Genomic DNA, 25171 nt, shown 5'->3' on the forward strand with positions numbered 1-25171 from the left:
ATAACGCTGGCGGACCTAGACAGAGTGACATTTTTGTACAGCGAAGCTGCCTTGCGGCGCGGTGGTCGATGTCCGCCCGTCTATACGCGTCGCGTCGACACGAAAAAATTTTCGTCTGCAGTTTGTCGCGAATGTTCTGCAGCCCTCAATCTAATGTATGATGATGTTTGAGGTTTAGTGGCGCAAGGGCCAGGTATGGACAAAGAGCGCCATGCTAGTGGTAATGAATATGCAGTGTTCTGATGGGTTCTGTGAATTTATAGTGACGTGGTAGTAGAGAGGCCTAAAAGAGTTGGTGTAAATTGCATAAAATGTACACGTAATAAAATTATGGCAATGATTAATTACGTGTACTATGATCACTAAAATGCATTAAGAAAGAATGATGCATTATATAAATATGCGAGATGTTAAATTGCTTACAGCACTACTGCCTCGCCAGAGCCCTTGAACCACAAGGGCCTAGAGGCATGTGCTATTCAAAATAATTATCACAGCGGCATCCTCTGAAGAGAGGAGGCGCTACGAACGTGTAGGGCTAATAACATGCAACACAACGTCTTTCAAAAAACCTAGGACTGTGTTAGTGTCAAAGAGTGGTTCTGGACCAAGTAACATAACAGGATGAAGGGGGATAAATGTTTCTTTCTTTCAGATTCGGCTTCCCGACACTCCAGTAGGACGTGGACGGTCAGCGTCTCCCCGCATCTACCACAGGTTGGAGGCTCGTTACCGGTGGGTAAAAAGTTATGCGTGCCAAATGTGTGTCCTATTCTTAGACGACAGAATAGGACATCTGTCCGGCGGGATTTTGTTACAGGAGGCCAGAAACCTAACTGTGGCTTTATTACATGCAGCTTATTATTTGTTTCCAGGTCCCACAAGCGTTGCCAGTAGTTTCGCAGTTTTCTTCTTAACAAGGGCTCCAGGTCTGTGACAGAGACCGAAGCAGTAGGATTAACTGCATGCACTGAAATTGATATGGCCATCTGGTCCGCTAGAACGTTACCCTCGATGCCCCTATGTCCAGGCACCCAGCATATAATCACATGTTGGTTAGATATATATGCTTTGCACAGGACAGAGTAGAGTTCATTAATTACCGGATTTTTTGTGGTTACAGAATGACATCAAGGCCTTCACAACACTAAGGGAGTCCGTATATATAAATGATTTCTGGAGTTTTGATTTCTTTATATGCTTTACAACCGACAATAGTGCGTAGGCCTCAGCCGTAAAGATAGTGGTTTCCGGATGTAGTACATCGGATTCCGAGACGGATGGACCAACGGCTGCATAGGACACCCCGTCGCGTGACTTCGATGCATCTGTGTAGAACTCCGTGCAGGAGTACTTGTACTGGAGTTCCCGGAAATGCATTTGGATTTCAAACTCTGGAGCATGCTTTGTGACTTGCACGAAAGATATATCGCATTGTATCAGCTGCCACTCACAAGGAAGTAGCAGCTTGGCTGGATGCATTAGGCGGAGCTCGAGGAGTGGGACATGCATTTCATCACTAAGCTCCCTCACACGCAGCGAGAAAGGCTGTCTTACGGAGGGACGATTATGAAATAGTGTAGCATATGTCATATCGTTAATGGTATTAAAACACGGATGTTGAGGATTAGAGTGGACTTTCAGAAAATATGTTTGGCTGATGTATGTTCTCTGCAGATGAAGTGACCACTCATTTTATTCTGCATATAAACATTCAATGGGACTTGTTCTGAAAGCTCCAGTGGCCAGTCGGATTCCTAGATGGTGGACCGGATCTAGCATCTTTAGCGCGCTCGCGGCTGCAGAATGATAGATCACGGCACCGTAGTCCAACCGTGATCAAATGAGGCTCTTATAAAGATTCATTAAACATTTCCTGTCGCTGCCCCATGTTGTGTGGGATAACACTTTAATTAAGTTCATTGTTTTTAAGCATTTGACCTTGAGGTACTTTATGTGCGGAATAAAAGTTAATTTAGAATCAAGTATGATGCCTAAGAACTTGTGTTCTTTGTTCACAGGAATTCGCTGACCATACATTTCGATACTGGTTTCTCGTGAAAAGCACGCAAGAACTCTTGTTGGGGTTCACTTTAAATCCGTTTTCTTCTGCCCATTTGGACACTTTGTTCAAGCCCTGTTGTACTTGTCTCTCACATACTGTAAGGTTGCAGGATTTGAAACCTATCTGCATGTCGTCTACGTAAACAGAATAAAAAATGGCTGGCGGTAATGAAGCACGAAGGGTGCTCATTTTCACGATGAAGAGCGTGCAGCTAAGTACACCTCCTTGAGGTACACCAGTTTCCTGTATAAAAGGTCGCGACAATACATTGCCGACTTTCACGCGGAATGTACGGTTGGACAAATAGCTTTCTATTAGGACATATTGCCACGGATGCCAATTCCCGACAAGTCTCTCAAGATTCCATAGCGCCACGTTGTGTCGTACGCCTTCTCCATATCGAGGAATACGGATAGGAAATATTGTTTATGTAGAAAGGCGACGCGAATGTTTCCCTCAGTGCGCACAAGGTGATCGGCTGTGGACCGCCCTTCTCTGAAGCCACACTGAAAGGGATCGAGCATATTGTGGAGTTCAAGGAAATGTACAAGTCTGCGGTTAACCATTTTTTCAAAAAGCTTACAAAGACAATTTGTAAGAGCTATCGGACGGTAACTTGCCGCCAAGGAAGGGTCTTTACCCTGCTTAAGAACAGGGACCACAATCGCTTCTTTCCATGCTGATGGGAGGTATCCCGTAGCCCAAATAGCGTTGAAAAGTGTGAGTAGTGTAAGTTTGGTGTCAGTATGTAAGTTTCTGATGATGTCATACATGACTCTATCAGGTCCCAGTGCAGTGCTTTTGCATGTGTTCAAGGCAGCTCTCAACTCAGCAATACTGAAAGGCCGGTTATAAGGTTCATTCTGTCTGGATTTTCGTATTACTGGCTTACATTCTTCTATTTGTTTGTATTTCAAAAAGGATTGCGAATAATGGTTTGAACTCGACACGCTCTCAAAGTGTTCCCCAAGTGAGTCTGCCTGATCTTTCAGTGTTTCACCTTGTGTGTTTACCAAAGGAAGTGAATGTTTGTCGCCCTTTTATCCTATTAACCCTGTTCCAGACTTTGGCCTCATCTGTATACGAGTTGATACCGGATAAAAACTTCTGTCAACTCTCTCTTCTAGCCTGTCGGCGTGTTCGCCTGCCTTGCGATTTCACTTTTTTAAAGTTAAACAGATTCTCCGCAGTGGGAGAGGCACGTAGCAACCCCCACGCTTTGTTCTGTTTCATATGAGCGATCCTACAGTCATCGTTCCACCACGGGACACGCCGTTTGCATGCCAAGCCATTTACTTGTGATATACATTTAGTTGCGGCATCTATTACGAAGGCTGTAAAATATTCCACAGCAGCATCAATTCCTAACAAGGACATGTCATCCCATGAAATACTACTGAGAGTTCGGAATTTCTCCCAGTCAGCTGTATCAATCTTCCACTTAGGAGCCTGTGGTGGATATTCGTTTTCTTAAGGTGTTCGTAGCAGTATGGGGAAGTGGTCGCTTCCGTAAGGATTGTTTGTAACTTCCCATTCGAGTTCAGGCAGAATAGAAGGAGAAACTATGCTGAGATCAATTTAAGAAAAGGTTTTGTTGGCAAGACAGTAATATGTGGGTTCTTTCTTATTCAGAATGCACGCACCAGAAGAGACAAGGAATTGTTCAACAAGTCGTCCTCGCGCATCTATACGAGGGTCGCCCCACAGGTAGTTGTGTGCATTGAAATCGCCAAGAACAATATAAGGTTCTGGCAATTTATTTATAAAGGACTGAAATTCATGTTTGCTAAGTTTGTAATGGGGGCGTATATAAAGCGAGCAAATAGTGGTTAGTTTGTTTAGCAAAACAACTCGAACCGCCACTGCTTCAACGGCCGTTCGTAGCTGTAAATGTTGACAAGCTATGTTCTTTTGAATTACAATTGCAACACCGCCCGATGATGCGATTGTATCATCGCGATCTTTGCGAAAAGTATCATACTGTCGAAGAAAGTTTGTGTGTTGTGATTTTAGGTGTGTTTCCTGCAGACACAGCACTTTTGGATTGTGTTTGTGGATGAGTTCTTGCACATCATCGAGGTTCCTAAGAAGACCTCTGACATTCCATTGAGTAATTTGTGTATCCATTTTAAAAGTAAATTGGTGCTGTGTGTACGGAAACGGAAGTGATGCCTTAGATTACAGAGCTCTTTCGAGGCCCTGTAACCGGGGTTTTGCCCTTTCTGGAGCGTTCGAGGGAGCCTCGCCGCTCCTTAGGCGTTTGGTGCGCCTTGAGGACAGGTATAGTGTCCATTGCCTCTAGTGAGGCTCCGGACACGTGCTCTTGCGAGCGCGAAGTTTTCAGAGAGAGTCCCGCCTTGGAGGGCAAGACCCCTGCGCCCACCAGCCCGGAGGTCGATGGGACTCCCTGAGGGATTTGGCTGCGCCGGCTGTTGCCAGAGCTGGAAGGGGCCGGGGAGGTTGGGGCAGCCTCGGCTGCGCCCACGTTCGGGGTCGATGGTCCCTTCTGCTCGGATGGCGGAGCAGCGCTAGCTGCAACCACCGTGGGGGCAGACGGCGTAACTGCCGACTCACTGTTTGTGGGTCGGACAGCCGCCGGAGGCCGTTGTGACGCTGCCCCCTGACGCGCCACTTCGGCAAAGCTTTTCTTTGGCACGTATGCTACCCGCCTGCGTGCCTCTTTGAACGATATGTTTTCCTTAACTTTGATTGTGACTATTTCTTTTTCTTTTTTCCCATGATGGACAGCACCGCGAGTATGCGGCGTATTTCCCATCACAGTTCACGCAGTGGAGAGAGTTCTCACAAGCTTCAGAGGTGTGTTCGTGGGCATTGCATTTCGGACAGGTTTGGCGGCCTCGGAAGCTCTGCGAGCTGTGGCCGAAACGTTGGCATTTGAAACATCTCAGGGGGTTTGGCACATATGGCCTAACGCGGAGCTTAATATACCCTGCCTCGATTGACTCGGGCAGGATACTTGAACCGAAGGTAATTATCAAGTGCTTCGTTTGGATTTCTTTGCCGTCTCGCCTCATCTTAATTCTTTCAACATTGATCACATTCTGTTCACTGAAGCCCTCCAAGAGTTCCGCTTCAGTTAACTCCAAAAGATCAACTGAGACTACGCCACGGGTGGTATTCATAGTACGGTGGGGGGTTACGATTACTTGGGTTTCCCCAAATGACACTAGTTTTGGCAGTTTCTCATACTGCTTCTGATCGCGTAGCTCCAAGAGGAGATCACCGCTTGCCATCTTCGACGCCTTATATCCTGGACCAAAAATTTCAGTTAACGACTTCGAAACAAGAAATGGTGAGACGGTTCGAACTAGTTTGCCTGGGTTTTCAGAGTGTACTACATGAAAAGGGGGGAAGGTGTGGACTTGGCGTCCGAAAAATTGGAAAACATCTTCGGTGCGCCCTCTTTTCTGAGGGCGATCAGGTAGTGGAGGGAAGGAAGTAGCAATGTGTAGACGTGTAGTTTTCGGCAGCAACGCTAGCCGCCCACCATGGAGTCCAATAAGGGGACGCTGCAGGGCCTGAAAAACAGGACCTGCAAACGCCAGCTATACGTCGCCACTATAACCAAATATGACATAACCAAGGTTGGCTACTCACACAAGGTTAACCCTTGCTGCCAGGAAGCTCGGAAGTAATAAAGAAATAAGAAGGAGACAGGAAAGGTGGTAAGTAAGGGAAAAACGAAGGTAGTAGGGAGAGAGGGACAGGAAAAGGCAACTACCGATTTCCCCCGGGTGGGTCAGTCCGGGGGTGCCGTCTACGTGAAGCAGAGGCCAAAGAGGTGTGTTGCCTCCGCCGGGGAGCCTTAAAGGTCCGTACACCCGGCATCGGCTCAACCCCCAGGATCCCGTTTTCCCCGGATACGGCTAAGCCACGCTCGGTTAAACGCGGGAGGGTCCGACCCTCGTGTGCTCGGGTACGTGGTGTCGCAACACACCAAACGCCTGCTGACGCAGACGCCCCTGCGGGGTCCCAATCTAATGTAGGTATATAGTAAAAAATCATAATGAAATTGGCCGCTAAGACGACTCTATTATTACGCCGAGTTTCATTTACTGGTCGTAATTAGTTCACAGTGAAGTTGTAAACGTTACAGATTTCCCCTCTGCTGTCAATACATGGCCGTCTACAAGGGAGTATGGTTACAGAAAACGGTTGTAACTCACGTTTCATCGAAACTATCCCGAAACAAACTATACGACAATTAGCCGCCAAGACGACTATAACATTACGCAGAGTTTCATCTACTTTTCTTAATTACGTAGTTCACAGTGAAGTTGTAAATATTGTGGAGTTCCCGTCTGCTGTCAATATATCGGCTTATATATACGGGAAAGAAACGGACAGCCCCATGTTTGTCCGCTAGAAAAAAACTCTAGTCATTCCAAGTTTCATTCAGCTAATTAACCATGAAGTATACTCAATCGCAACTTGCAAACAAACGTGTTTTGTTTCGTGCTCTCCTTTGACTGCGCCCCGGTCAACGCATATCGTCGCTTGCGTTGAGGCTCGGATTAACGGCCGCCTGCGTCCTATACACACCGTTACCACCAGTGGGCGTTGTGTGTTGTGGTTACGTCATAGTCGCCTAGGCGACCTAATAATAATAATAATAATAATAATAATAATAATAATAATAATAATAATAATAATAATACATAGCTGCGTCGATTGAAGGGCCACAGCTGCGCTGCTCGTCCTTCTTCAGAGGGTGGAAGGGCTTATGAATTTTTTCTAGGCTGGCGCATTTCGGAAACGACGGGACCATGTTTCAGCGCAGGGGCATTGCTGTAGACGCACCATTTTAATGATTACATACAGATATAGGGGCAAACAGAAAGTAAGGCGCTACTTCGCAGTACAAGAATCGTGATGATGATCATCATTCTTTTTTTTTTGTTCACTGCAGGACGAAGTACTCTGCCAGCGATTTCCAATTACCATTGTCGGGCGCCAGCTGACCCCATCCTATGCCAGCAAATTTTCTAATTTTATCACATCACCCAGTTCTCTGCCATCCTAGCCTGCACTTCCCTGAGTTCCCTTGGCATCCATTCGGTAACTCTAACAGACCACTGGTAATTTCTTACGTATCACAAGACCTGCCCGGCCCCACTTCTTTTTATAAATTTGTTCTCAACCAGATGTCAATTTCCTCTCTATAATCCATACTGTCCCTTAACGTCTATAATTGTACGTTCCATCGTTGATTGCAGGGTCCTTACTTTTTTCTCAAATTTCTTCGTCATCCTGCGAGTTTGAGCCTTCTAGGTTAGTAATCGTAGAATGAACTGATTACAGGACTTTCTATTCAATGATGTAGGTAAGTTGCCGTTCATGACTTGAGAATGCCTGCCAGATGCACAAATCATGTTCCTGCCAATGCCAAGTCTACTTCTTCCTGATGTTATGCTCCCCCCGTTCTTTACGGGTTCCTTAATTCTCCAAAGTTATAGTTTCGAATGTCTCTTATTATTAGCTTTTCTTAAAATCAGTGCTGAGGGTTCAGCCAACTAGACATAATCTCTGGGGTTCCATACTTCCAAGCCCTGTCGTTTCTTTGTTGTGTCATTTGTTGCATGCGAGACCTTGCATGTTCCTTGTCCTGGTGCCTTACGCCCGACCTCGATTGTAGATACGTTCGTTAAGGTGTCACTTATTACCCGTATACTACAGTGAACCTCTTTTCCTGAAGTATCGCATTGGCTCATGAGCACTGGCCTGAATTCCTTCGCTTTTTCTGTTACCAACTTAGCCCTGCTTTAACTTACATTCCGTCTTCTTTAATATCGAGGACAATCATAGATATCACAACAGTTTTATCACTGCCTTCTGCCCTACGAAACGCCTCTACATTCTGGACAAATCCGGGATCGGTACAAGGTACTAAGTCAATTTCATTGCCTGTTTCCCTGTTTAGATTTTCGCGGCCGGTAACTGTTGTTGAATTAGAACTCAACAGGACACCGATTTGGGTCAGTTGAAATAAAACTCCGTTCAGAAAAACCTACGCTGAGTTTTGAACACGCCCGAAGTGAAGCATCGCTTATAGCGTTTCTTTTTATAGCCTTTAACGGCACCTTTTGGCAGAACCAATGTGCACATGCCTGAAAGATAGGCAAGGAGTCTCAGGCAACCTATCTTGCTGTCAACGACCCGATCGCCAATTATTGCATGGGAGCTTGCGATATATGATCACTTGTTTACGTGACATTACTCACATTTGCATGTGGCGTGTCGCGAGGTGCCCGAGTTTCATGCAACAATCAAGATTGCCTTTAGTCTGACAGTCATTAACGGTACTGACTTAGAGACATCAAACGGCTTTAAGAGCCTAATTCTGACAGCTTATTTTGATTAAATTACCAGTTAACCTCACGCTCGCAGTAAGCGCAAGCACCAGTAGTATTTTCTGCAGACTACCTACAATGTATAGTAGAGGCCAAGGAGACGCAAAGGCGCAGCGACTGTAAAACTGTCCGCATGTGCTATTGATCAGTGGCGCGTGGTAGATTTGATGAAGTGGAAGCTCTGTCACAAGGCGATTAATTATTCTTGGCTTTCAGATGAAAGGGGTCATGCGAAACCATCACACACTGGGAACACGCTGCTATTTACAACCAAACCACACCACGTAAAGATGGCATGAAATTCCGTTGCTGCGATACGTTATACGGCGCCATTGATGCAAGTAAAAGCTTCAGTAACAATGAAGACAAGTCGACTAGCTGATCTTTGCTACTTTCATTATCATGGTTGCGAAACCCTATGTGGTAAAGCACACTCGAGGCAAAAGCTTCCAAGTTATTGCCCGCATAACTGGAAACATCGTCGGGTCGCCTATTGGGGCCCTTGAAAAGATTTCGTTACACCAAAGCCACACTGCTTAAAGACGCAGCTCCTCCCGGCCCTGCAGTGCGTTTCGAAGCGTAAGGCACGCAACCGGAGCACTGCTAAGTGGCCCGGCGAAAGATCGCGTCACTCGCAAAGTGGTCTCTAAACTTTCGACAGGCTGGACAGTATGATTTCACTGGAGCCGAAGAAGCTTTCGCGAAAGTTCTATGTAACCAAAATAAAGAACAAATGTTCTGATCGTTGGAGGAACAACGAGGATAGGGTACCAACGAAAAGTGTATACGAATACATACATCGTTTTGTTTACCTCCGAAATGCTCGCATAAGAGTGATTTATCTAGCTAACTTTATGGTGGATGTATTTAAAGCTGCGTAATGCTACCAGGATTATGCTTTTATGACCAATAAAAAGAAAATAGAAAGGGTATTCGTAATAACAAAATCTTTCAGGCAGTCAAATTCACTTTTGTTTTTCACTTTACTAAAACAGAACCAAATGAAAACGCTTTTGAATGTGACGAACGTCAAATTAAGGACATGTTATGGTACTTGTTTCAGCGTAACGAAATTAAGGAGCACCAAATGCGCCGATGTCCCCAAATTACCGGAACACTGTAAGCTGCTCCGCTCGCGCTCACACAGGTGGTTTGCGACACAAACCGGCGAGCGGACTCGCCGAAGAGGAACCCGTGTAATTAGAAAAATTGCGGCTTCCCGATAGCGAGTTCCAGTGGGTGGTCAGTCATTACGTTGCCGCACGAGCGCGCGCAGCAACTGCGCGTCGTCAGGAAAACGTGTTTGCAGCGGTGACGGCACTCCCGCTTTCGCAGATACGCGCCGCGGCGCCACACGGCCGGAGGCAAGTGTCAACCGGGGCAGTAATGTGTCACGTAGAATGGCTATACTGTCGCATTAGGCCTCCTCGTTGGGAAGGTGCAACGGTATAGAAGGAAAGGAGCGCTCACATTTGCTTGCTGCGGAAATCAATTGCGCCCAGTTAACAGCTATATGGATGACGGCGAAGGGACAAAGCGGAGGTCGAACGCAAAAGTGCTCGCGTATACTTTATGTGCACACTGAAGAACCGGGGACATTTGATTCGGAGTGTCCCAAACACTACAGCGCCTAGCGTTTTTTTTTTTTTTTTTTTGGGGGGGGGGGGGACACTATTGGCCTCGAGCTCCACCACTGGAAAATCTGGCGCCACCGTCGGCGTGACGTGCTAGGAGGGATCACGTGGACATGCGGCCGCGTCGGCTGCTTCTAGCGCGCCGAAGCGAGCTGAAAACGAGTTTAAATTCCTTCGTACGCTGCGGTCCTCATTTAGTGGCGAAATTTTCCCGCTTCGAGTATCTCCTTTACAACGCTTGAAAGCACTACAATAGGTAGTGGCTGTCTTTGAAGGCGCGCAACATGGTAGGCTACTGCTCGGTGCCGCAGGGCCGGACGCACATAACGGAGGCCGGTGTCAGCCTTATTCACACGTAGCCGCAGGACAAGAAGCTGCGTGAAGCTTGGCTCGCGAAACATAAAACCGGCAAACAGTCATCGGCTACAACTCGGGTATGCAGCAAGCACAGACGCGAGGAAGATTTCTGCTAGGCGCCCGGTCTGCGATGTTCTGAAAACGCGTACTGAGACGCTCGCCCGAGTCCGCTGCCCGACTAATGTCATGACGGTTTGTTCTATGAACTTGTCGATGCTATAGATATTGGGAAGCTCAGTGGAGTGGAAAGGCAGCGGTAAGAAGCACATTTAAAAAAAGCATGGCATATGGTCATGTTTGTGTTATGAATTAATGCACTGGATTACAAAAAAATAGCAGCGGTAAAGTACACGCTGAGGACACCGATAAACATACAGTGCGACGCAAATCGAGAAATAGTATTGAAAGGTCAAAGAATTTAGAAGAAAAGAAAGATTGAATCGTCGCGACGGCACATCACAGGCGTCGAAGTCTCTACAATGAAATTATTTTTGAACAGCTCTGATAGCGCCCACGCAACAATGGTTGCTTGTATATTGTCAAATGCTCACATTCTGCGGCCTAAAGCTCATGGCACGGTGCGAAAATGCGCGCGCGGAGAAAGCGAAACAGTGCGCGGATAAGCATGCAGACGCGCAGTCGGTCGCTGCGAATCTGCGCGATCGCTGCATTGAGGCTTCGTTCTGTTATGCTCCATTTAGTTATACAAGCGGTATAAGAACATATTTCACATAGTTTGCTCTCAGTGTTTACCTACCTTTCACGCAAGAAGCCGGTTCGGGAGATTCCATCGCGGCGACCGCGCGCAGTGGCGTTCACTGTACGTATTCGCTAAAGAGATAGCGTCTGTAAACGATTGTGTGCTTTCAGTTTGCCCAAGATTATTATTTAGACAGCAAGAAACTTCTCTTGTTTCGAAAGTACTTACAGAAATGTCCGGGAGAGCTCGCGCGTGGTGTTTTCAGTGAGCGCTGACAGCAAAACCTATGAGGAGCGCGCCACGTGATCCCTCATACTACGCCAGCGAGGCGCTTCCGATAGATGGCGACTCCGTAACTCCTCGCCGCCAATACATCATATAGGAGGCTACGGTCAAACAAATGGCAAGTAGAGATTGTCGCAGTGTTTTTGTAGCGATACACAGCGCTCTATGCCAGTGTCTCATACGCGAAAATCGCTGACACTGTGCATTCTTCCAGAAACACACATACAGCTCAACTTGACAAAGCCTAAAGCTTCACATTTTAAGTATATTATATTTCTGGCTGTAGACCGGTCTACACCCAGAATTGTTTTCGGATGCCTCGGCCGAGCCCTTCCGAAAAAAAGAAATTAATGCACAGTCTATAAAAAAGTGAAATGCAAAGGAAGTCAACGAACTTATACGTGAGTGCGACTTCCATCAACGGCGGTAGTAAAGTGGCGAAGACTGAACGCAAGAACTCCCGTGTGATGAAACTTCGGTGCGCGTTAAAGGGCCCCTCACCAGGGCTGGCCATTTAGAGTTAACAAGTATACTGCACACCATCCGCGCTAACGGTCGCGTCTACTAGTTATTATATCCCTACACTCTCAGCGGAAAGAGCCTAAATTTCAAACCCAACACCGTTTGCCCTTCTCCTCGCGGGCGCCGCGCTCCCAGCCGGAGAGTTGACGCCTATCGCGCAATTGTGTGCGTACGCACATGGAAGTACTGTGACGTCGCTCATATTGACACGTGACTTCCAGAATTATTCAAGGGAACATCAGTTATTTGTTGTCTCTTGCTTCAATAGACGAATTAATGTTTATGCAAATAATAAAACATACAAAGTGAGTGTCTGCATGTTTGTGTTTTACAAGAGAGATCTAGTTCCGTTTCGTCTGCTCATTCCCACGTCGTGCGGTTGCTCGCGCAGAGAACGAAACTATGTAATTTTCTGCCGCGTTCCGGCGTCGCGGTCATGCTCTTTCATCCTCTCGCGTCTGCCTCAGTGCTCGTGATTGTGGCACTTTGTTATACCGCTAATCAGGTGTTCTCGCGCAGAGCGCGCAAAATCGTCCTCTACGCGAAACGAGACAAACGCAAGATCTCGCGTGCGAGACCGTCACCAGAAGAGCACCACTCAGCAAAAATGAGAGACAGAAAAAAAAACGAAGAAGACGGAGCCCCTGATGTACACGTCACGCTAACCTCCGGCTCCAGTATGGGAGAACCAAGGCAACTATTCCAAGGCAACTATTCTATGCAAATGAGGGGGTTACATTTATTAGTACAAACGTGAATAACGCCCACCACTCGCCATAAGAACGCGCAAACCCACAAAAGAGAAATGAAATAAGGTGTATTTTACAGGTACGCCTGTGCGATACACCTCTCCTTTACTTGACAAACAAAGAACCACGTCTAATGGACTCGCGCAGGAAAAAAGCGCAGGAAGAACACGCCAAGTACAAGTAAAGAAGCGAAAGTGTAAAATAACGATTACTTTAGTAGAATACAACTTAAAAAAGAAACAGCAGTTGGCAACAAAGGCACACAGACCGCGCGGAATTGTGTTACTCCGCCAGCCAATCACAGAAGCAAACAAAATCGTCGTCATGCGGCCTTTTCAAAATGACGTCGTACTTGATACCTCCGGAGCGTCTGCTGTTCTTGAAGAGTCTTTTCATCGGTGGAAGCAATGAGGTGTGCAACAGAGATGGACAAAGCGTATGGAGTCTGACCACTTCACTCTTCAAAAGTCCGCGGTCCAGCTCATTTCACAGCTGACCCCGTTTTACTCATGAAACTTCACTGCCAACTGAAGTGAAACGTCACAACAAATAGTTGTAGCGAAGCAAGCATGTTATTTCAGTTGATTAAAGAATTAAGCATTCGCCATTCCGCTATAATAGGCGAGGGAAAAGGTATAAAATTACGCCCTAATAATTTTATTTTTGCAGTTACCGCCTTAATTGAGTAATAGAAAAAGTTTGAAGTACGAAATATTTGCAGCCTCGCGGAGGAACAGTGGCTGGTGATTAATTATGAGGGCGTAGGCGGGGCTTCACTGCAGACTTAAGTTGTATCCGACTCAAGTAGCGTTTTTGAGTTATCTCTGGAAGAATTATACAGAAATATACATTTGCGGAACAATCAGAGTTCTTTTGGATCCCTCGTTTACTGCTATAACCAGTTAAGTGCCACAGCTGACTCGTATTGTTATTTGATAAGTTACGTAACGATGCGTGGCCGCCAGTCGCGTATTGTGCCCACCGCGAAAGGTTAGAAAAACACATACATAAGCACAGCAGAGAAGTGGCTACGTTAGGCGGCTCGAATGACAACTGTAGAAGCGTCATTCAGAACACACGGAATTGTCCTCCACTTCCGGCGGCGTTTTATCTACTTCCTTTTTAAATAAAATGATTATGTATAAATATTCTCATAAACAACGGTTAAATTTGTTAATTTTCGCTTTTCCTTCCTGTTTGGCTGTTGCCTTAGCTCTCCCTTAGTGGATCGCTTAATTTCTCAAATCCTTGCGACTCTTGTTTCCAGTTGGCAAGTTTGCACGAAAAGAGCTGTACAATTAAGGAAAAACCAGACGAGTTAACGGGTGACAGCCATATTGTCTGAGTTTAACGGTTATTGCAGGGTTTGATGATGGACGCTGTCTCGCATTATATTATTTTCCACCTTATCTAACCCATATCACGGGTATATGGTACCGAGGATCTGTCAGCGTCGCAGCGAGCCGTCACTCGAGGAAATAATGAAACAAAAAGAAAAGGTAAACGCAATCGGCATTTTCTCTGGCCGCAACTCGTTCCACGTGCATACAGACCAGCTCACCACGAACTGAATCTCTTTCCTGGTCCCTGGATCAGTCTACATAAACGAAGAAGGTTGAACTAACGAAGCAACAATGATGCGCGTGACCGTTGAATAGACGGCGACAACTGAACGCATTTCGAGTTAATCCTGCGGGCACCGAACCTATGAGAAAACTGGCCTTCAAACCCCAAGAGATGCCGATAACTACCGCCATCCAAAAGGAGTGAAAAAGGCAGCAAAATGTTGACCGCCGAATAGCTGTCAAGTCTCAACATTGATTTGGCGGCGCTTTAGGAATATGTGTGAGAAGTGGTGAGGTGGGTGGGGAGGGGGGGTATGCGTCATGATTACGGGGGGGGGGGGGGGAGGGGGGCGGGCGCCCCCTTGGGTACGTGCCTGCCCGTGCACTTAGATTTAGGTGCACGTTACGGCGTGCCTCATAATCAGAAAGTGGTTTTGGCACGTAAAACCCCATAATTTAATTTTTTTTTCATCCACGCTTCGCTTTCTCGACACCAAAGAGCTGCGACAAAACCAGAGTCACCTAAAGATAATTGACATGCAATTATGTGTCGCATCTTTGTCTGTTCAACGACCCAGAGCTGACGAACGAGACAAGATCGCCGGTGATGAATCATCACTAAGAACAGTCATCAAATAGACGAATCCCTGCGTTCGTATCGTCCACTTCCTTTTGTCGTTCGTCCGGGTTGCGCTGCCCACTCCTTGGAACATGTTCAGTCACCAAATCGCCCAGCTTGCTGTGTGAATCCCTAGTACTTCCGACGAAAGATGTGAGAACTGTGATATATCAGTTGCTCAGATTGATGCACAAACCAAGCGAGTGCCGAATCGCCTCGCCTAGAGAAGCGTGGCGCTCTGGCCGGCACGACACCACACGCCACGGTATGTCACGTGTTCCACGCATCGCCACGTAACGTAACCAAGCGCCAACACTCGCGCACCTCACGCACTCGATGTTGCGCGCCAAATGGAACGGAACCATTCGTGCCAGCGTGCTTTAAATGCAGTTTAAAAGTTGTTGCGAGCTCGCCATCAGCTAGAAACGTCGAATTGGAACTGGCGGCTTAATATTTTTACAAGAAAAGATAACTAGCGAATACTATAGTTAATTAGGCTACTAAACGATCCATCAGGGGATTTTACTTTTGACCGCCCCTCGTGTTAACTTCAACAAAAGCTACCGTTGTGTAGTTTCCCCCCTTTGTCATTTTTGTAATTAGAGACATTCGCCACTGGAACACCCGGTGCAGAACTACCTGCTCATGCCACCTTGATTTGTACTAAGAAATCCTATACTATGGCCAACCTAAGAGCGTGCGCACGAGGACGACGGATGGAAGTTTTACTGTGACGTTTGACAGTGGCAATTCCACTAGCAATTAAAAAATAAAGGAAAAAAAAGGACGTGGCATTCGACATTTTCTCACAAGACGCGGGAAACTAACGGTACCTGCCTGCAACGTGAAACGCCCCCCGAAGAGAACATGCACATAATAATAAACGAGAGACACACCAACTGCCCTTGGCTGCAAATATATGGCAACAATTTATTTTTTGCGTGCGTGTGTTCTGCCACCGTCTGCTGACACATGTGGAACACGCGACACTTTCTGTGGACATTTGTGTCCCGCTCCTGCGCTACTGAAGTTCTTTTTTCTAGTCGCATGCTGAAAACCAGCGAAGCATGCAGTATTCCAGCAGCGCAAGGTGTTCTGACGAGGCTCTCGGGAGACCTCCTTCCCCATCGTGCATTGTATTTCGCAACAAATGAAGGTCACTGTGATGAACTCTTCTAGAGCATTGCCGATTTTTCATCAGGTTCACGAGTCGTGTTGTCTTTCTTGCGGCACAGAAACCGAAACTAAGCGGAATATACATATATAAAAAGAGGGATACAGAGAGAGTTAAAGTTCTTTATTGAAAGGCAGATTTTTGCCTTAAGGATCTTTCGTAGTGACATACACGGGGAATTTGAGTAATACGTGCCCCACAGTAAGAACTACACTTATAACAGAAGGGTCAGGGGGTTCACTCTATTCGGCAGATAACTGTTCGTTCAGAGGAAGTCGATGCTATAGCGTCTCCGCCAGACTCGGATGTAGCCGTGGAAGTATTGATTTGGCCCATTAGTCAACCGACCGCAGGAAGTGTTCAGGGTGTCGCGGTAGATTCCAGAGGCGATTATTTTGCCATAATTGAAGCGACAGATTTAGTAAAAAGATCTTGTTAAATATCTGTAATGGAAGTCCTTCGTGAACGAAACTTATCAAGAAGGGTAACTAGTATGTTCAAGTATCGCGAAGATATGGCTTTCAAGTGTATTTATTAATTAACTGAGTATTCACGCTCTTACCACCTATACTGCTACCGATACCGCCTGCAATCGACCGTGCATGCTCACGGTCTGTGCGCAGTCGTGGGGGGTGGGCAAGAGGTAGCGGTAGAACGGTAACGGTATGTTAAAATACTCGAATGAATTAAACTTAATTTATTAACTAGTTACATGCAGTCTGCACTTACAGTATGACATATTTTCTTTGAAGGCTCCATATATCGCAAGATCACCTGTTCACAGCACGCTTTCGAATGAGCTAAATGTTTCACTAATTAAATAACTTAAGGCACACATGGCAATCGCAGAATTGAAGCAGCCTCACAAAATGCCGCGACCAAGTTTACTGTTACCGGATATAACCCAGTTTTGGTTGACACGGTTCAACGTACAAAAAAGCCATACAAGGGGCTATGAGAGGTCATCCTATAGTACAGTGATCCGCAGTAAACATTGCATGCCTCGGTTTCTTTACCAGAACATAAACATATGAAAAGGAGTTTTCATTTCCTTCCTGCCCCCTTTCCCCCCTCCCTGCCCTTTTTTGCTTTCTATCAATCAGTCAGTTTTAGTCTGTCTGTTTCTCTTGACTTGTGAAGGTTCTACGCCTGTAATGCCACTCCTGCCTTGCATAGCCCACTCAGGGCTGCATAATATAAAAACGTAAAATGTCTGGTGCTACCGTGATGCTTCCACAAGAAAAATGAAGTCCGAGATCGAAATTGCGATGCGTGAAGAGAATCGCAAAGACGCCTCAAGGCAAGCACACTTTATGCTCACGTAATATCAAGCAGCGCTTTCTAAAGCCACTGAAGAGTCGTCGACGTTTCCGTGCTGGCTATGTATCTATAAGAATCATTTGCAATGCCGGAACGTTCACGATATTCGCGAGGTCGAAGGGTGCCTATCGATCTCGGCCATCCGAACAAAATATCGAGCCATTCGCTCATGCTCATTTGCCATACTTTAACAAGGGTGAATAGAAATGGCAAGGGAGAAGAGGCGCATGCAAATGATAGGTATCGCCCGAATGGCTCTATCACGAACTGGATCGCATTCGACATCATAGGAAAGCCCTCGCGCTAGACACGGCGAAAGCAAGAGTCAGACGACGCGACTACATTTCAGGCGGACGTCGAAAGTTGGCAACGAGTCACAAAGCTGTTTGCAAGAAAGAAAACGAAAACGTGTCGCACGCATGCATCGCCCGCTGAATCGCGGAGCTCTCCAGGAGGGCTCGTCAAGGAGGCGGTATCCGAAACAGGAGGAATGGGTGTGCGGTTTGGGGTGCACACGGACGAAGACCGTGAAAGGCAGGGGTCGGAGACCATGGGCGCGCGCGCTGGATGGCCGCGCACGCCATGTGTGCGCGGCAAAGATGTCGGGCGGGGCACGTGAGCGCGTGCTCTCCTCGCGCAGCAGCCGGCGCTGGTCAATAGGCGCCGGCGCGGATGGGTCGCGGGCCCTGGCTATTTCAGGACAGCATCGATCCCGGCACACTCCTTCCGTCCAGAGGGCCGCACGCAGGGGACCCCACCCGCGTCACCCACTGACGTCACGCGTCGCGTAGCAGCTTATTACCCAATCTGCTCAGCCATGCAGTAGCTGGCCCTGGACCGCGGCACATGCAAATAACACCGCTCGGCTGTTTGTGCTCTTCGCAGCCTCGACGACTCTTACCTTCCTCCGAGGTGCGGGCAACCACGGCGGCGACGCGAGCGGGGCCGCGTCACCGGGGCTGTCACGCTCGACGGAGAAGGCGCGTGCGGTCACAGGAACAGTTCGGCATGAGCAGTCCGCACTGTCTGGTCCCAGTGACCTGGCCTCGTTGGTGCGCGCGCGCTGGCCCCGGCGGCGACGACGAGACAACGCGCGCCCGGCGACATGCGTTGGATACCGACCGACGGAGGGAGGGGGGCCAAGTCTGTCCCAGTGAACGCACGAAAATCACATCGCACGTGAATAGCGAGCTGCAACGTGCGCGAACATGCAGACGAAGCCTTTTCCACGGGACAGCGCAGCATCAAGAGCTACAAGTTGAAGGAGCTGTCTTTTTTTTTTAATATATATTTAAAAAAAAAAGTGCCTGAACTTCATGTCACTTCGCAGAAAAGCCGCAGGGTATAGTACTCAATTCAGTCCGGTTTGTTGCTGCTCTTTTGCCGTCACGTTCAATTAAACCACCGAAGAATAAACAAAATGATAATGTGAACTGAAATATAAGCGTATCAAGGGCGAGGAAGGTTACGCATTAAAGGGGAACTGACATGATATTTTTCTACTATACACTTCTTTTTCTATTTTTTGCGTTAGATGAAGTTTCCGGAGCTCTAAATCATAAAAAAATAGTGACAAGCCTCAGAGCGTCGTGAATAAATTACTATAATAGCTTTTCTACGGCCAGTTCCGGTTTCATTTCCGAGGACGATACTGTGTTGTGACATCACGATACAGTACATAGTAACGCGGAAGCAGGACACTGCGACATTGTGACACTCGCCTCGGCTCGCTCGGCCATCCGCTATGCTGATACATCGGCCCCCACAATGAGTAGCAGTACACGCAGCGACCAATCGAGCCGGAGCGGGCGCCACCATGACGGAATGGCCATGCTTCCACATACTGTGTCATGACGTCATGACACAGTGTCCGCTTGGAAACGAAGTCGAAACGGACTGTTTAAAAGCTGTTATATTAAATTATCAACGGCGCTCTGAGGCATGTCACTATTTTTTTTTCTAGGAGTTAGAGGTCTAGAACTTTCATTTAAAGCAAGAGTAGTCGCAAGATCACAATGGTATCCATCCTTTTAACTATCAGCGCGGCTGACTTCTGACGCCGAGTGACAGCGCTTTGAAAGTTACAACAGACCGCGTCATTGCTGATTAAATGGCTTTATTAACGACAAACATTTTACAAAATGTACTGTATTAACGCATCTGAAGTCCTCGTTTGAGGCTACTTGGGGTACATTCAAGCAGCGATAATAGCATATCACCCACAAAAACGATAAATCTATACAAGCGTTACCCCCGCGTTAACAGTAGTAATACTATTTTGCGTTTAGTACAACACAGCATGTGCTGCATGCATTTCGAGGCCCCGCGTGTGTGTATCCAGTGATGCGACGCTCTACAGACTGAGAGGGTCAGTGCTGTTCACTGTCTTGAGCTCAGGAGTGCCACGAGCCTTGCCATGCACCGAGCGCGGCGAGAGGACTTTACACGAGCGCAGCGGCTTCGAAACTTCTCGCAAAGGCTAAGTATGACGCCGATGGAGGAAATTTAGCAGTCGATCTTCTTACTTCCCTAACGGTTCCGCATACACGGGGGGGGGGGGGTCTTTGTCTCCCACTGTAATGCCTTGGCGCTGTGGGTTCCTTAATAGATAAATAAACTGACTCAGTGAAGTCTCGCGACGTTCTTACTTCAACAAGGTTTCCGCATAAAATGGCTCACTGAAGTCTTCGAGTGAGTGCATGCTCTGACAGAGCAGCACATAAAATTAAGACGTGTCTATCTGCAAGTCCTGCATGCACGCAGGTTCAATGGACTGTGACATTATTCGCAAGTAGAGCACTGCACGCGCCGAATCTTAAGGGACTAGGGACTATATATATAAAGCAAATTGCGTTACTCTCCCGCGGCCGGAAGGCAAGACATGTAGGCTACAGGGCAACCTCAGCCGTCCCGTTGTATCCACTATGATGCAATGGTAACAGTTACCACCAGGGCCGGTATAATGTAGCGGTTCATTCCGCATTCCTCTCGTATCCCCTATAGGTCAAAACCAGCAGATTCTGGTAATAGCGCGCAGGCGGTGCGACGCTAAGACCCCTGACAAAGCGAGAAAAGGAAAACAATGGGAAGAATCGAGACACTGTGCCGGTTCAGAAAGAAAAGACAGGGATATTAACCAGGTTCCAGTAATTCGCTACCGTACACTGGGGGAGGGGGAAGCGGGAATAAAATGAAAAAAAAGAAAGAGGTACGGAAACGGGATAAGAAGTGATGCGTGAGCACAGACAACAGCGTTCTCCGTGCAATCAAAGGCGGCCGCACAGTCCAGTAGTCTTTAAAAAGAGCAGCAGCTCGTGCTCAGGTGGCTTTCTGTGCGGATGACAGTCGAGTCCGTGGTCACAATATCTTTTTCGTCCGTGAACGCTCTGTCATTCAGTCGGCTTAGAGCCACACGCAAACTCAGTCTTCCATCATCAAAAGAAGGGCAATAGACGACGATATATGTACTACGATCTCGTCGCAGCAGATTACCGATCACGTGTCTTCCAGTACGGCCCTTGTTTGGGGGTGGGGTGACGACACGAGCGACTGTGCCCGTAATATCAAGAAGAACCTTTACTGCTGTCTGCCCGTTAAATATGTCCTTGTTGCAAGGTGCCACCCCCTTGCTCTCAGCGCCATCCCCTACCCCGTGCAGGGTAGCCAACCGGAACTACCTCTGGTTAACCTCACTGCCTTTCTATGCATATCTATCTATCTATCTATCTATCTATCTATCTATCTATCTATCTATCTATCTATCTATCTATCTATCTATCTATCTGTCTATCTGTCTGTCTGTCTGTCTGTCTGTCTGTCTGTCTGTCTGTCGAGGCTGCGAACTCAAGCGCAAGGCGGCGACCCCTGCAGCTCTAGTGCCACATGCAGATGCAACCTTACAAATCCCTCGTCCACGACGTAACGAATAGTCCGTGTCGGTCAGGCTTGATCAAACGCGGTGTAGTTAATATTACAAGAAAATGACCGCACAACGTCGGAATCGCGACGGGGATTAGGCGTAGTCGTCTGCTCGACCAACACGACAAAAAAGAATAACGGCGGTATGGTTTTGTAATCGAAGGCTAAATAACGATCACGTACAAAGGCGTCACAAAACGGAAGAAAGACTAGCCTTGCAACGGCTTCCGAGCCGCGCCTCTTCGAGCGAACGTTCGCAAGTTTCATTCGCAGCACGTCCCATTCAAGTTTAATCTAAGTGCGCCGGCACTCCAGCGGCGAACCGAAACGGTCATTTCCTCTTGTACGACAACTTCGCAGACAGATAAAGTGTCCATATACGAGACGGGGCCTAGGCGTGGGCTAAGCGATCACATCTATAATGTGAGGTGCTCGCTGCGCTTTTCAGCAGCGACAAGCCGCCAGGTCCAGCTGAGAACGCCGATAGAGGCGGCGCGTGCACCCGATAGGGCCTCGGCAAAAGGCGACGACGTGCTCTAGGCTCTCTGCCTTGCGAAACTCTCGGTGAAGTATTTTATACTTCCACGCTAAAGAAGTGACAAGCGTCACGTAGAATCCGTTCCTTCCCTTCGTGTTCCTTGAACTCTGTTTCCGCACAGAAGTGTCAAGATATTGGTTGCGCAATCAATCAATCAATCAATCAATCAATCAATTAGTCGCGATGGACCCGTAAGCGCCAGCACCGATGGGCATTGATGACAACGCCGGTAAAATTCTCAGGTCACTTATTTTTATATCGAAGACACACATACATGGAGCAACATCGTATTAGTAATAAGTCTATTTCCGCAACCTTTGGCGTAATATTTTCACGGCCGGATAACAAACGAAAAAGCCTGGACGTGCCACAGTAATGCGCGGATTCCTAAAAATGATTAGAGCTCATTAAAAGTACACTTATGAGCAATACCCAATCAGTCCATACTGATGAAGTATTCTTTCAAAACTTTATTACCGTTCATTTGGCGGGAAAAGGCTGGTTGTCGTTGCAGTAATTAGTGCGAACTTTTTGTGAATTTCACGCCGAAGGCTCAGCGCCGGCACATCAGGTATACGTAGGGAATTTCAAATTACTTTGTTTGGGCAGTTGTTGGGGCGCAGGAAAAGTTCTCGCGACCCTTGCTATATGGCTTAGCCTTTAGTTACATTTGAATGCGTTTTAGATCCTCCGTTACCGATGAAAAAGTGTAACCCCAGAAGAAGCCGTCGAAGTCCGTCACGTCACGGGTAACTTGTGCGGGAATTTCAAGGCGTTTAGACCCCCTTATTTCGTTATTGCGTGTTTTCGTTTTAACAGGCCTCCTTTGACGACAACAGGGGTTGCTGCACGACTGGAGAAGCGTAATTTACTAACACAGCGTTACATCCTTTTTCAGCGCCGTCCCCTTTAACATGCCGATGAATATCTCAGAGCAAGCCGCGAGAACAAGCGCCCCAGGACGCCTTTCGATAATTAACACCGCAAAGCCTAAACATCACTGCAAATCAAGCAAAATTAGAACAACTTGTTCATCTTTATTTCTGGCCATGGATAATACATTCTTACCAAATATACAGCAGTATTTAAACAATTGACGTGCTCAGCTATCCACAATTTAAGCTTCGCTCCAGAGCGTCGGAGGCGCTACTATAGGTTCGGCTTATTATTAAATTGAATTATGGGGTTTTACGTGCCAAAACCACTTTCTGATTATGAGGCACGCCGTAGTGGGGGACTCCGGAAATTTCGACGGCCTGGTGTTCTTTAACGTGCACCTAAATCTAAGTACACGGGTGTTTTCGCATTTCGCCTCCATCGAAATGCGGCCGCCGTGGCCGGGATTCTATCCCGCGACCTCGTGCTCAGCAGCCCAACACCATAGCCACTGAGCAACCACGGCGGGTGGGGTTCGGCTTAAATTGGCACTTCGAGAGTTTAAACTGAGCGTGCGAAAAATGATACGTTTGGATTTGTGACGTTAAAAGACGGCGTGAATACAAAGGACAAAAAAAAAAATCGACTCGGACTAGAAAATACCGCAATTTTCTACATCTTCTCGCAATAATAGGCTTAAAATGTCCTCCTCACTCATACAAACAGCGACAAGGAGAATATAAGAGCCGTATACAAGGCTCTGGAAATGAGGCGCCCGTCGGATGTAATCCGCAGACCCGAATCGGCCGCAGCGCGCACGAAGCAGCGCGCGCGTGACACTTGTGCCGAGGGCCGAAAGCACACGAGTGGGGCGGGTGCTCAGGAACAACACAGAGCTACGTCACATCCGGTATACGTGCGACGCGTTATCTCGTTGGCCTTGGGCGCCAGGAGCATAAACACAGCGGGCCGATAAGACAAGACCTGGCGACAACACGGGGGCTTACGCGTAGGCGATGAAGCGTCGATTCGGCTCGCAGCAAAAATGCACTCACCGCTGCTATATACCCTGCTTTTGGGAGCCCAATACAGTAAGAAATAATTAGACGGTACTTCAAATAATAGAGCCGTAGTTAGCAGGGGTAACACTGTGCCGAGGTTTCCGAGGAAGTGCAAAACATGTTGCACAGGGTGAGAGGGTCGAGCGAATTAGTTAGATTGTGGGATTTAACGTCCCGAAAAGGCACAGCAGGTTAAGAAGGGCGCCGTAGTGGAGGGATCCGGATTAACCTTCATCACCGCGGCATTTTTTTTTTTTTTAGCTTGCTTACACAAAGCACGTTATACGCGAGCGTTTTCGCATTCCGCCTCCATCGGAATGCGGCCGCCGGCAGTCGAACCCGCGACTTGGTGCTTCAGCAGCATAACGCCACTGAGCCAGAGCGGCTCAGAAGTGGAGAACAGAGGGAACCAATCGAAGTCAACAGACACTTACGCCAGGGAAAGCGTATGGGGACGTACGCGTAAGCGTTTTATTTTATTTATTTTTTTGAGTGAAGAAGAAGAAGAACCAAAGTCAAAATTGCGATAAGCTTCGTATTCCTAATGAAGGAAAAAGGGAAAAAATGGAAGAAACAACTTACTGCCGGCGGGAGCCTAACCCACGACCCCGCATGACGCGCGCGATGCCCTAGTGAGTCCAATTTTATACAAAAAGGCATCTCAACCTTGAACTGAGGTACGGCTAGGACTGTCCCTCCGCCCACTTTATATCGGATTCGGTATTCCGTGAAATATTTGAAGTCAGAATTTTCCTACTGTTCGTATTCTATTCGAATACTCCACTATTCGAGCACTCCTAGAGTGGCTAAAGCTAGCCCCGGGTGCGCCAGCCAGCGCCATCATGGCGGCGGATGGAACATAACTTCAACAGCAGGCGGCACGTAGTACACGATTTTGGAGCAGACAACTTGCGAATGCCCTCCACCTCACCCCCTCCAACATACACGAATATATATATATATATATATATATATATATATATATATATATTCTGAAAAAATTTAACACAAAACGATAGTCAAGGTCGCTACAGTTATTTGGCGAAAATAGAGGGTGCGGAAAGTATTTGAGAACGCAGTCGACATGTCATATGTGCTCGTGAAACGGAGGCATTTTTTTCTGTATTTCCTTCAGCTCGTTTCAACAGTGCTTCTACATCACGTACCTAATTGAATTCTGGGGTTTTACGTACGTGCCAAAACCACGATTTGGTTAGGAGGCACGCTGTAGTGGTGGACTCCGGGTTACATACGCTGTTCATGAACCGGTTGCTGAAAGAGAGTCTAACGAGCAACCTCAGAGCAACAAAATCTCCTTGGAGCAAGCGCGGACACGATGGGCAACATTCATAACGAGCAGTGGTACCTTATTAAGGCCTGTATAGACGCTCTCGAACCCGAGTTGCGGCCGTGATTG

The 25171-nt window shown here is 47.4% G+C and overlaps 1 protein-coding gene and 1 long non-coding RNA gene across 3 annotated transcripts in view; one reads left to right on the forward strand and one right to left on the reverse strand.

Annotated features, from left to right (window-relative positions):
• Window positions 1-25171, reverse strand: part of LOC142565493 (LIM domain-binding protein 2-like) — a 398298-nt gene that overhangs the window by 65241 nt on the left and 307886 nt on the right. The window lies entirely within an intron of this gene.
• Window positions 1-25171, forward strand: part of LOC142573784 (uncharacterized) — a 35643-nt gene that overhangs the window by 735 nt on the left and 9737 nt on the right. The window contains exon 2 of the long non-coding RNA XR_012826356.1: window positions 656-735. This is a non-coding gene — a long non-coding RNA (uncharacterized LOC142573784). The remainder of the gene's footprint in view (window positions 1-655; window positions 736-25171) is intronic.

Source organism: Dermacentor variabilis, chromosome 1 (genome assembly GCF_050947875.1).
Source record: "Dermacentor variabilis isolate Ectoservices chromosome 1, ASM5094787v1, whole genome shotgun sequence".
In the NCBI taxonomy this organism is placed as follows: domain Eukaryota; kingdom Metazoa; phylum Arthropoda; class Arachnida; order Ixodida; family Ixodidae; genus Dermacentor; species Dermacentor variabilis.